The sequence below is a fragment of the Acipenser ruthenus genome, chromosome 33 (genome assembly GCF_902713425.1).
Source record: "Acipenser ruthenus chromosome 33, fAciRut3.2 maternal haplotype, whole genome shotgun sequence".
In the NCBI taxonomy this organism is placed as follows: Eukaryota; Metazoa; Chordata; class Actinopteri; order Acipenseriformes; family Acipenseridae; genus Acipenser; species Acipenser ruthenus.
This window is the reverse complement of record NC_081221.1, coordinates 887,285-901,182: the sequence shown is the minus strand read 5'-3', so window position 1 is coordinate 901,182 and position 13,898 is coordinate 887,285. Positions and strand designations below refer to the sequence as shown.

General features: G+C 37.0%; 1 long non-coding RNA gene across 2 annotated transcripts in view; it reads right to left on the bottom strand.

The window, feature by feature from the left end:
- LOC131704969 (uncharacterized) overlaps positions 1-13,898 on the bottom strand; it is a 92,520-nt gene that overhangs the window by 22,023 nt on the left and 56,599 nt on the right. Inside the window, exon 3 of one of the 2 annotated variants that reach the window (XR_009310079.1) lies at positions 9,782-11,394. The exons of the other annotated variant lie outside the window; for it this stretch is intronic. This is a non-coding gene — a long non-coding RNA (uncharacterized LOC131704969). Of the gene's footprint in view, positions 1-9,781; positions 11,395-13,898 lie in introns of those variants that run through there. 2 annotated transcript variants of the gene reach the window in all.

The following is a 13,898-nucleotide window of genomic DNA, read 5'->3' as shown; positions in this document are numbered from 1 at the left end:
CGAGCCCTCGCGGTACGCTGTGCGCTTTTATCAAAATTGAAAATCAATGAGAAGTCAATTTATATTGCGCTTTAACCTCGTTTTAATGTGCTCTGCGGTTTTTACTGCTTCTGATTAGGCCACCGGACGGAACGGGCTGCGAGGGAACGACATTAAGATGTTTTAAAGGCTTCAGATCAATGAAAAGGAAGATTTTAATGAGGCCTTTTTTTAATCGCAGTGGGGTATATCGGGGTACACCTACAGGAGGGTTGGGCAATGAGGACATTTTCAAATGATTGATTAAATCAGTTAAAATGATCACGATAATCCTGACTGTCTTTTAAACCATGTTTAAACTCCCGTTAATTGAGACTCTTTTCCTTCTTTATTTCACTCCCTGGGCCGAGTGGTGCCCCTCTCTCGCTGAATAGATAAATATATATATTTTATGTTTTGCGTCGGCCTCTCTGAAGATGGAGAGATTGAGTTCTGCCAGCCAGCAAACCAAACAGAGGCTGAGATTAGTCCCAATTGAAAATGATTTGGAAATTAAAGCAGGGATGGCAATACAAGTCTCCTATTGCATAGCAGTTTCACCCATTCCAGGTTTCACTACCAGCTTGATTACCCACACTGTGTATAGGTAACAAGCGTAGGTGTGTCTTATTAAACTCACAGTGAAACCAGGAATGTATCACACTGCTATGCAATGGGAGTCTTATTCCCATCCCTGGAATGTCTGAGCTAAAGAAGACCTGCTCAAGGACTGATCTCTTTGTCTGTCCCTTTCAATTTGGAGGCAATTCATTAGAACCAGCTCTGTCTCTGTCTCGTAATAGACTCCACTGCACTGGGCAATACAAAGCTGCACTTTTAAGCCTGTGCAGTGTTTACCAGCATGCGGCCCGGTCTTCCTGTCATGGGTTAAAGCTGCAAGGGCAGACAGGCTTTGTTGAGAGGAAGTATAGGGGCAGGCATGACCCCTGGTTGAACCTGCCAGGCGAGGTGAAACAGAAGGCTGGCGTGCTCCCCTGGGAATCTGCAGGCAGGCAGGCAGGCAGGGAGGGAGGGGGGCAAGCAGGGTGTCCCAGACAGGGAGAGAGTGAGTGTACTGCCTCTATCTCCACCTCCACCCCTTTCCCTGCTTCTACCACTGCAACCAGAAAATCAGATCTGTGTAAATTGGGCTTCATCACCACACTAAATTGAGATTCTTTATTTTTTTTTCATTACCAGATGCTGTTGCTGGCACTAGATTGCATGCAATATTCTTTACGTAGTAGGCTTGGGGATACAGTGCTTAAAGAAAGGGGCTTTATACCAGGAGGTGCAAATCCCGGCTCAACCACTGGCTCACTGTGTGTGACCGTGAGCAAGACACTTTACCTCCTTGTGCTCCACCCTTCGGATGAGACGTAAAACAAACAAGGACCTACAGGACGTGACTCTGCAGCAGCAGTTGTTGATGCACAGTTCACCCCCTAGTCTCTGTAAGTCGCTTTGGATAAAAGGGTCTGCTAAATAATCAATTTGTAGATCACCTTGAGATCGCCTGAAGGGCAATGCATAATAATAATAATAATAATAAGCCGCTAATTCTGTGTCGATTCGCTGGGACAGTAAAAGCATTCGTAAAAAAATGAAAATCATTAATATATTTACAAAACCATCAACGCATCAAATCCAAAAGAAGGAAATAATAAATTAAAAAAGAGAAAGGAAAAGAGAGAAAGAGAGAGTGAAAGAGAACTGCATAGCAATAAGAGAAAGGGCTGACAAGCAATATAGAACACCGCTGGCTCGACCCTTTTCGATTGGTTATTCTCAGATCTACGAGATATGTCCGCTCCTAATTTCGTCCAGGCTTTTTTTTTTTTTTTTAAAGTGGTGCTCTACAGCTCTCTCCCTCTCATTCCTTAGACCACAACACAAATAATGCTGTGTTCTCAGTGTTGTGGGACAGTTTCTGTAACTGGGGCATACAGCAATACAATAAAAAATAAATGTTTGTTTCACTCAGATTAGCGCCCTTGCAGTCGTGAGCTCCCTCTACAACAATAAGATCCCAATGTTCGAATAGAAAATATATTTTTTTTACAGTACTGAGACATTGCTTTCTCCTCTCTGCTTGAGATCGCCCATAACGCATGCACGTGTCCCCTGTGTAAATTACACCTATGCGACACACAACTGAAAATCACAGCTGCCCCTCCCTTTCTTTCTAGCAGGTCTGCTTGGTTTGCCTTTGCACAGTTTTCTTTGCCAAGGCCTTGGCACCCGCCTGCCAGTCAGAAGACTTGCATCTTACTGATAACATTGTAAAAACTGGCATGGGCTGTAACAACTGTACTCCTGAATAACCTTCGTGCATCCCATGATCAGGAGGTTCCCAATTAAATTAACCTAAAACAAAAATAAATTAAAAAAAAAAACTAAAAAAAAAAACTGTGAACAGCCTTTTTTTTTTTTTTTTTTTTTACCTTTTAGAGGGGAAAAAAATACAGCTTTAAAATGTCAATTCAGTTTCGGCCCGTGATGAAGACAAAATAATCGTTTGGATAATAAGTTATAAAATATGGACCAAAAAATGTAAAGGAAAGTAGCACAGCGACATGTAATAAATGTCTCGCTGGAGCACCGAGGCAGACAGAAGTGGAGAGTGATGGATTGCAGCAGGTTGAAGAATTCATCTAATATTTTGATAGTTATACAAAATCAGGAGCATGCATCAATGCCAGGCTGGGAATGGTTTCCCTGTCGAGGTGGCTGGCTTACAGGTACAGGGCAGCTGTTTCAACGAGCGCAGATTCGAACCCGGATCTCTTAACATGTCAGAACATTTTGAAAATGTTTTTTTTTTTCATGCCACTTTCCTCTCTCTCTCTCTATATATATATATGTTAATTAATATATATGTTAATTAATGTTAATTAATTAATTAATTAATGGTCATACAAGTTCAAATCTTACACAAGGTTATTCGTTAATGGTCTATATGTTTCTGTGGCTTGTAGCTGCTGGGTTAATATTGTCTTGCCTTCAAACCCTGACGGACAGTCATAAAATAAACAGAGATTAAAACAAGTCATTCTAAAAACGAACATGCTTTACCGAAGCAAGAAAATAGATGTCAAATATACAGGGGTCTGCTGAATTGAACCACATTTAGTGAACCTTATCTAGTATGTATTAGTAACCCTAACCCTAACCGTATCTAGTATGTTCCTGTACTTGCACCTGTGATTATTGCTTGTGTTATCTGAGCTCTAAAACAAACACCATGAAGCATCACTGCTTTCCGTGCAGGGACAGAGCTGGTGCTGGAGGTGCAGCTGTGTTGTGAGAGGGGCGTTAGTTAGGCTTGCTGTGGAGGTTTGGAGGGGGGGGGGGGGGGATCCCATTTTTGATCTGGTGCTGGAAAGGAATATTTACGGTGCGTTATTGAGCCGGGGAGGGAAAGGGCTCCCTCCGGAGAGCGCTGAACAGTGACTACAGCTCCCTAAATCTCCCCGGCGCAGATTTACTGCAGTCATTCCTGTGTTTTACTGCAAATACAATAATCCTGTAATAGTATAACAGAGGTAAGGGATTGTGAGGCCACAGCGCAGAAGTGACACAGAACCACACATTCTTTATGAGCTAAATAAACTATTCAGAGAGCGGGGGGAGACGAAACCCAGAACTGCCAATCCCATGGAGCTCCCAAGCGCCAACACTCTGGAGGAGAGAGAATAATTTATCATCTGCTCTATAAACATGAATCGCGAAGCTTACTGATCTGTATTTTTGATGCATGACCAAAAGGACTTGATGTTAACTTATACACCACTAAATAGTCCCCGATTGATGAAAAAATCTGATTTTCTAGCTGGTATAAATACATACAACCCCACCCACCACCAACCCCCTTTCTGTGGAATTCTAGTTTCATCTTTTAGCAATTTATATTCAGGGACAGAAATAAGACTCCCATTGCATAGCAGAATTGATCCATTCCTGGTTTTTTTATGAGTACAATAAGACACACCTGACCTTGTTATCTGTACACACTGTGGCTAACCAAGCTCGTAGTAAAACCTGGAATGGATGAAACAGCTGAAAATTATTATTTATTTCTTACAAGATATCACATTATTTTTACATACAATTCCCCATTTATACAGTTGGGTTTTTACTGGAGCAATCTAGGTAAAGTACCTTTCTCAAGGGTACAGCAGCAGTGTCCCCCACCTGGGATTGAACCCACGACCCTCCGGTCAAGAGTCCAGAGCCCTAAACACTACTCCACACGGCGAAAACACGGTGTAGCGTGACAAGCTTTTTGGTAGTAAATCTGTCTGTCAAACATTCTTTTCTATTTTTTAAAAATGCATTTCAGTACACGTTGCTTCATCCTGTGTTTGTTTTCCGATTTTCAAAGCGCGAAGGGGAAAGTGCGTCTCGCACACGCCTATAAATCAGCGACCTTGCACCTTGGAAAGCAGGACTCTGGTGAGAGGAGCTTCCTCCAGCCTCACCAGCCCAGGTCAGGTGGACAGGTGCACAGAAACGACTTCACAGAAACAGTGCTGACAGATTGAGCTCTCTGTTTTGCAAGCTGTTCACCTCGGGCACCTTTGCAAATTTTCTCTTTTTAAAGTATTTCCTGCATGCTTGAATAATAAACCCACGCCCCAATAAGCAAACAGACGCTGCAAATCAGTACAATAAACATTTGTCCCGTATGAAAACGCCTGAACAATATACCTAAGAAAAAACAGGTTGTTTTTTTTTAATACAAATAATCCCTTTTAATCCCTTATGATAGTATGAAAGAAATCTAGGTTCTTCATTTGTAAAGCATTCAAATGAAGTAATATATATATATATATATATATATATATATATATATATATATATATATATATATATATATATATATTTATTATTAACTTAAAAGGGAAACTTTACAAGAATTCTTACCATGGTATTTTTGCAGTTTTCCCCCCATGCTTTTCCCATTGGTGTACTATGCATTTACCATAGTTTACCCTGGTTTGCAATGTTTATTAATGTGCTTTTCCAGACCTCTCTGTGCTTTACAATGCTTCCCTATGCTTTACCATACCTCTCTGTGCTTTACAATGCTTCCCTCTGCTTTACCATCCCTCTCTGTGCTTTACAATGCTTCCCTATGCTTTACCAGACCTCTCTGTGCTTTACAATGCTTCCCTATGCTTTACCAGACCTCTCTGTGCTTTACAATGCTTCCCTATGCTTTACCAGACCTCTCTGTGCTTTACAATGCTTCGCTATGCTTTACCACACCTCTCTGTGCTTTACAATGCTTCCCTATGCTTTACCAGACCTCTCTGTGCTTTACAATGCTTCCCTATGCTTTACCAGACCTCTCTGTGCTTTACAATGCTTCCCTATGCTTTACCAGACTGCTCTGTGCTTTACAATGCTTCCCTATGCTTTACCACACCTCTCTGTGCTTTACAATGCTTCCCTATGCTTTACCAGACCTCTCTGTGCTTTACAATGCTTCCCTATGCTTTACCAGACTGCTCTGTGCTTTACAATGCTTCCCTATGCTTTACCACACCTCTCTGTGCTTTACAATGCTTCCCTATGCTTTACCAGACCTCTCTGTGCATGCTTTCACTGTGCTTTATTATACTTTGCTGTGCTTTTGCTGTTGGAAACTTTTCCAAGGGACCTGCTGTACATCAAAGAGAGCTATACTGAGACAAAAGAGGTGTTTTTGAAAAAAAAAAGTCAAGCTGATGCTACAACTGTAACAGACAATGACATGCAAAGCGAATCAAACCAACACGAAGAATAAGTTAAGAGAACTTTTGATAATGTTTGATAATGTTTTTTTTTTTTACTTTTAGCTGAAATCCTTCAAGCCAAGTGCTGTGTATCATGACATCAAATGGCTACTTTCACACAATGGGTCCTTATCAGCTACGCAGTTACACAGGGCGACAGGGGTTGTGTAATTTCTTCCTTATTTTGTTAGCCTTATCAAAGGCTGTGTTGTACCCAGAAGGGAAAGGATAACAAGCACAGATGTGCCAGGCTGCATGAGAGAGTGAGAGAGTGAGAGAGAGACTCTGTCTGTGCAATACAAAGAATCATCTCTGAAAATAAAGACAAAGGCACCGGCCAAAATGTTCATCTACTTGACGTTCTTGTAAGTTTTGTTTGCAAATTTATGGATGGTAGGATGGCATGACTCTATATATTTATATAGCCACAGAAGCCATAACATATTTTTCTCCAGTGCAATGTTGCAAAAGTATTCCAATGTTTCCCCTTTGAATTTGCTGGACGCTGGTGCAAAACCATAGTGGTCTTAATTCTTATTATGAACAAACATCTTTCTAACCTCTAAACCAATGCTGAATTACATTTATTTAATCTTTAAGATTCAACCTTTTGCTCAAAAGTAATCATTAAAAAAAAAATAAGAAAGAAATCTCCATATAATTTAATACAGTAAACATTTTGAAAAACGTGTGAATTTGAATTACGAGCCAAAAGGTACCTGAAGAACATTTCTCTCCCTGAATTAAATATTAATATTTTATAAATACACAGTAACACTTTATTTTAAAAGATCATTAAATCATGTTTCCTGGAGTGTTAAAAATAATTCCAATGGAATGAGAAGAATTAGGAACAGCTAGGAATTTGGAAAAGGCCTATTTTATTATGTTCTGTTTCCACTTTACATATTCCAAAAAATTTTAAAACCTTACAGCAGTTAATAAAGCTCCCATTCACCAGACTCTGCACAGACACAGCGTGTATAATAAAGTCATTTTTCCCCTTAGCAAAAAAATGTGACTCTCCATCTAATTGCTGGAAATAAAATTAAAATGTTAAAAACATGACGGAGTCATTTCCCCTCCTGCAAACGCACTGTAGCAGAATAGCGCAGAACAGAAGGAATTTTTGTAGATTTACATAATGTGCTGCTGTAATTCTCTGCATTGATCATTATATTAAAACAAAAATGCATTCTGCGCCAGCCAAACCGGTAATTATAACTAATTAAAAAGGAGTTAAGTCTGCCGTTAAAAAGGGGTTTCATTCAAAGCTCTGTTTGTCTCTCATGCTTCACGATTCTGCCCTATGAGTTACCAAACTGTGCTTTTTCACCACAGCATGCTACTACTGCTTGTAAGATGGGTAGGAATCTTCTGGACTTTAGAAAGTTTTTTTTTCCTGGCACTCTGAAAATGATAGCATTGTAAAAAGGTGTTTGTTTCTGTGAACACCGTTGTAAACTGGTCCACTGAAACTCCAGATTGCTCCAGAGGCTTTGTAGAAATGAAACACTTTTCGTTTATGTCGTTCTGTCTTACTGACCAGTTTCTTGGTGGGTCATAGAAAAAACGGTAAGTGGAATATGCGAATTGTAAATTGTGAATCTGCCAGACTTCTCTCTTATTTGCTACAGACACCCCCTAGTATTCGGCTTGGGAAATATATTTGCTGCAGTAACTCAGAAGTTTATTAAACTTTTCCTTTTCTGTTCTGCCATCTCTCATTAATACAACAACACATCTTTCAGACCAAGTTACTAATAAAAGCTAGGGAAGAAAAAAAAGAAATAAAAAATAAGAGCAAGCGGCGGACGTGGAGTTTCTGTTAATATTGGCTTTCAACGGTGCAGCGCAGACAGAGAACAGCAGAATAAATCTGGGCAGAAACAGTGCGGGTAACGAGCATAAAGCCCGGTTCTCATTGACCGGTAAAGAGCGCTGCAGTGAAAGGAGCAGCTCTGTCAATGCGAGGGCCCTCGGAGAGCAAAGAGGCTCCTGTTAAAAAAGCCGTAACTCACTCACCCGGTTCCCAAATTCACAGATGCTGACCTTGTTCAAATAATTAAATGTTGGTTCGTTTTTTTTTTTTTTTTTCTTTTGAAATGTGTCGGTTTAGTGAGACCTTAAAGGAAAATTATTCGGAACTGCTGTATTCGTCCCATCCCTAATTATATATATATACACACACACACACACACACACACACTTTTAGTCAAATGCTTTAATTATTTTTATTATTTAATTTATTTTATTATTTTTATAACTATTTGTTTTTATTTTTATTTAAATCTATGATACATGTAATGAAAGCAATATGCTAAAAAAGAACATTTAAGTTGTGCATTATTAAGTTGTGCATATTTATAATACAAAACATCACTACTACTACTACTACTACACACACAAAAAACACACTAAGACATACACACTGGGAGACACACACTGAGACAGACACAGACACACACCCACACACTGAGAGACACACACACTGATACAGACACACACACACAGATTAATACGCTGAAGGAGATTTTGTAAGTATGACGCTGCCTGGAAGTGCACAATTTAAGAAATACATTGAAATATTTCATTAAGTCTTGGAAGTTTAAAAATGTATGCAGCTGAAATTACCTGCATTGCATCTCCAGCAGGACTGGCACAGCTGGAATATAAATGTCTCATTGTACAGAGAATATACTGCCCGTGGTTAAGCGATTAGGATATTTAACTTGCTGGAATGACATTGCAAGACCAAGAACACCATCTGAATATTATAAAAAGACAAGAGTACAGAGCGAACACTGAAAACTATCCAAAAAAAAATAAAAATGAAAAAGAAAGTTACCTGAATTATGCTTGAAGAAACAAAACAAAACTATGAGCACTCTGATCCTAATATAATTCAGCAAATTATCATAAAAAAATATAAAAAAAAAATAAAATACCCAAAACATTACATGATGTTTTCTTAACAGCTTTTCAAATCATGAATGTTATTTCAATTCATTCATATATATATATATATATATATATATATATATATATATATATATATATATATATATATATATAATTTCTATATTGCATGAGAAAAAGTTCACAGTTGAACTACGAAGAAAAAAAAAATATTTACAAGGTACAACTATTGATTTTCTGTTTAGAATTACGCAACCATTTAAAAAAAAAAATCTTTTAAAAATCTGCAAAATAATAATGATTTAAATGAAATAAAACAGGATACCCAGGGGTACCTGCAGTTAATGTAAGTTAAAGTTTTGGGTCCAGATAATCCACATTTCTGTACAGTTTTGTGTTCTTTGCAACACATCAGCAAACCTGCACACAGAAAAATCAGAAGATTTTAATATGAAAGAGAACACTAAATGCTGCAGCTGTTATTGTATTGTGTGTGTGTGTGTGTGTGTGTGTGTGTGTGTGTGTGTGCGTGTGTCAGGATATTCTCCTACTTAAAACACAGGTTTGTTTTATACAAGTTTTATACACACTCTCCCCAATGCATCTTTAAGAAACTGTTTAATAACTTCTGCATGGAGAAAACAAAACAGCATTGCCTTTATGCATTATGTGTTTTCAGTGTTGCTGTTTAATAAGATCTTTTTTTTTTCATCTATGTTAAAAATCAATGTATGGGAATCTAAGCGCTGTACACATATCAAATTAAGATTATTTCTTTGCAGAACTGCTTTAGAATGAATTGCTGTTACTGCAAGAGTTTGGTTTTTTCTGGATCTTTATGAAACCGATCTGGTATTTTTGTAATAAAAAAAAAAAAAAAAAGTTCAGCTTGATTATAATTCAATTGAATGGCATCACACTTCTCTCAGCGCTAAAAACCACCAGATCATATAACACCATGAGAAAAACATCTAGGAAATATTACTGGAAATGGTATAATGATTAAAAATGGATGCAGGCAGACAATATGAAAAGACATCTTTATCCACATCACAGCCATTTACAATACCGACAGTATTCGAGGGTACATTATTTACATGACAGCACAGTTAAATCAAATTCTTTCTGTTCTGCAAATAAAGGTCAATTTGGGAGAGCTGCTATCGGGTATTCAGTTATTAAATAATGCTAATTTTTTTTTGTCTTGCTGGCATTTGGAATAAACAAAAATACAAATATAGCACGTATTATTGGAAAGGCAATTAGATAAAGTCATGACTCAACAAAAGAGAAGTCATTTCCCAATGTCTTAAACAAAACAATAACAGAAAACAGAATGTTATGTTAAAAAGCAAATTTTACTTTATAAAAATATATATTTTGAAAGCTTTTTTTTTATTCTAAGGTTCGTTGCAAACAAATATGATTCTTGCATTAATAACACTTGTAAGGGACAGCAAAAAGCTTATATATCTTTGCACAATTTGATTTTCTAAATGAAATATAAAAGAAATATCCAAGTTTCAAAGTTAATTAGCATGCTCGCTGAAGGGATCCTAAATGCATGCATGTTGCTTCTTTCTAATTTTGTGTTACGGACAGATTTTTTAATTTACAATTTAAGATGTTGCTTTTCGAATGACATTACTTCTTAGCAATGCTTTGCAAGGGATTATCACAACACAGCAGCAGTTCCTTTAGAATGCATTGTCTTATGTTATGCAGTGATGTTCTGAAATGATTTTAAAACTTTGAGTTGGTTTCTATTGAAGTTCTGAGCTGAGGGTGGGAGGTGGGCTTGTGGGGGTAGGGATAAGGACAGAGAGGCAATAAAACTCTGATTCTCGTTTATTCTTTCTCTGGCTGTGAAGTTGTAAATACCTTTGAACCAGATTTCAGTTGTACCCCTGTGCACCCCCCAGACTGGTGGGTCATTTAGACGAGGGTTACCCTAGCTGTTTCGTTTGAAATCTTGACCTCTCTCTCTGCTTAGATTGCAATAGGATGCACAGGGTCCGAATTTAACTCGCACCATTAAAAGATTATTTTTCTATTTATTTATGTACCTTATTTTATTTTTTTTATTGTGTTTTAGCCGTAAGACAAATACTTAGGAGAACTAAGACAACCACAGTATCTACTGACTGTCTGAAAGAAAGAAAGAAAGAAAGAAAGAAAGAAAGAAAGAAAGAAAGAAAGATCTTTAGAAAACTCTGTTTTACCGGGGAATATTACTTCATTACATTGTGTCATGCAGTTATAATTATTGTTAATTATTACCACATTGTTCAAGAACTAAAAAACCGAAGGAAAATAATTCAGCTCAAATACAGCAGTTCTTTCTATAACTTGCTTCGTTTGGACAAAAAAAAAAAAAGAAATTTGCATAAACTACTTGTATGATTTGGGTAACTTTATTCAAACCGAGATAATTATTTTGCAGAATTCGGGGGGAAAAAAATAACAGAGGAGGCTGGCAAAGAGGGAGCTATGCAGAAGCATGGCAGCTTCTGTTGTTCACTAAAGATGGAATTTAACTATTTGCTGAAGCTTGGTTGGTTTGATTAATTCTCCTTTCATTTAAATCTGGGCTTTTTGTAAACGGGGAGCTGTGTCCTGTGTTCTTGGCTTCATTCAGGCGTTATCTGGTAGGAATCTGAATGCGCTCCTTTCCAATCTGTAAATGTAGACAAAGCATTTTTCACGTGTTATGACTTTTTCTATATTTTTCAATGAACACAGGTCCTTCTGATAAAGAAACCAGTTAAAAAAAACAATAATAACATGTGCCTTTTACATACATACATACATGCATGCATACATACATACATATACACACACACACACACACACACACACACACACACACACACACAGATATAGATATCTATGAAACATGTTTTTTTATTTATTTTTTTTGGCTGTACACTAGTTTGAAATTATTAAATAATTTATTTCAGGACGTTTTGGAAAAAAGCCTTTCTTCAGCTGTGTAGAAAGAATATATCTATCTATCTATCTATCTATCTATCCTTCTATCTATCTATATCTAATCAGAACTCTAAACTTCATTTTTAATGCTACCAGTACAACAACAGTTATAACACAGCAATTAAGAAACACATCCGATTACAATAAACTGACAAAGCTCTGTCGCATTACAAGGACAAATTAACACTACAGGGCAATTAAACAAACCACTTACTTTAGCATCTGCGTAAACATTACTAATGGTGATGGTACAATGTTAATAAATTAAAAAAAAAAAAAAAGAAAACTTTGAACAAATGCAGCCGTGATTACTGTAATGGCACCACTGCAGTGTCAATTGTTTTCATCAAATTGTCTTTTATACTAATCATTTTAAAAATACTTATTATTACCATTAGCACATAACGTTCTTTAGTTTTTAAACACAGTATTTAATCATTACTGTACTGTGTGTGTGTGCAAGACTACTACCTAATATAGTCATGCATACATAACAAAAAGGTTGAATACATCGATAATAAAAATCATGTGTTTAAAATAAAAAAAAGATACACACACACACACACACACACACACACACACACACACACACACACACACACACACACAGGCAGAAGCCGGAACATTGTAGCTAATTATTAAAATAGTGAGTTTTCAGTTTATCAGTTCCTTTTCTTCTTCATTACACACACACCCCATATATATATATATATATATATATATATATATATATATATATATATATATATATAAGTTTGAAGGGAGGTATAACTGCAGAGTACACAAATAAAACCAATGAAGAGTATGCATATACCAACAGCCCTACACAGTGTGTGTGGGGGTCATATACTAGACATGGGCATAGCACAAAACAAAAGGACAACATTAAAAAGAAAATGAATGCATCTATATATCAAAATTAATGTACACAGATGTTATTAAATAGATACATAAATAAATAACATCAATAAATAAATAACCTGAGAAAATAAACAGTTTTGACGTCCGTCCGTCCCCCACTGTAGGCATTTAGATTGCAATTCCGCGTTCCCACAGGTAGGTGGCGGTCGAGACATACCAAGAGCGTTCAGTACCTGGTTCCAAACCGCGAATTCTCCCTGAGAAATTCCATGCATTTTCAGAATAGCTGGCAATAATGCACTGTAATTGCTCTTTGTCGTTTTTCTCAGTTACATTTAATTAGTAATGTATTTTTAATAAATAGACATGCATTTCCTTTAAAGAATCTCGCTTGTGTCTCAACACAGCAATCCATCACCTCGAAAAGGGGTTTTTTTTTTCTTCATTTTAATTCTTCTCAAGATTCCAGCATGAACTTGTGTTAATATTTAAAACGATGTACTCCAGGCTTTGAAATAACTGCCGTTGAAAACAACACACTTCGTATCGCTTTTCCTATGGCCACATTATATATATATATATATATATATATATATATATATATATATATATATGCTTTCCAGCAAAGACATCAGGCAAATGGATAGCCTATACTTTTTTAATGAAACCTCGATGTTGAAATGTTTGACATTTTTCTAATAGTGACAACTTAAACCCCTGGATTGTATTGCTTGGCAACCAATAATACTGTACAGACTAATGAGAAGACCACCACTTCATTAATGGACAAGGTGTAGATGCAGTACATTTATTTATAGGCTGAAATGTTATGCATGGAAATAAATGTATAGAGATGGTTTTGACATTTGAAAGGTCAAGCGTTGTTATTTTTTTTTTTTTAATGATTTATTTGAGACGTTTTCCCTTCATGCGTTTCTACTTTGCAACAACAGAGACACAAGCATGATGTTAGGGTTCGACTGGGAACACAAACGCGCGACACACTGCTCCCAAAAGCACCTCATTTACGGTTCAGTCCGTCAACAGCAACAAACTGTGTGTGACACGTGTCATTTTGTCTGCGGTTATCACAACTTTACTGTAAAGTACAGGATAAGAGAAATGGACGTCGACATTATGCGCAGTGATATGTAGGCTTCATGAGCTATAGCTATACCACACGTGCAACGCAGGACTCAAAAATACGACTTATAAATTAGCGGAAAAGGGAACTGAGAGTAAAACACGGTCAAATAAACTCCAGCACTTAAGTGTTATATAGGTATGACTGTGGTATACGGGGTTTTTTATTTAATTTGAGCGTTTTCA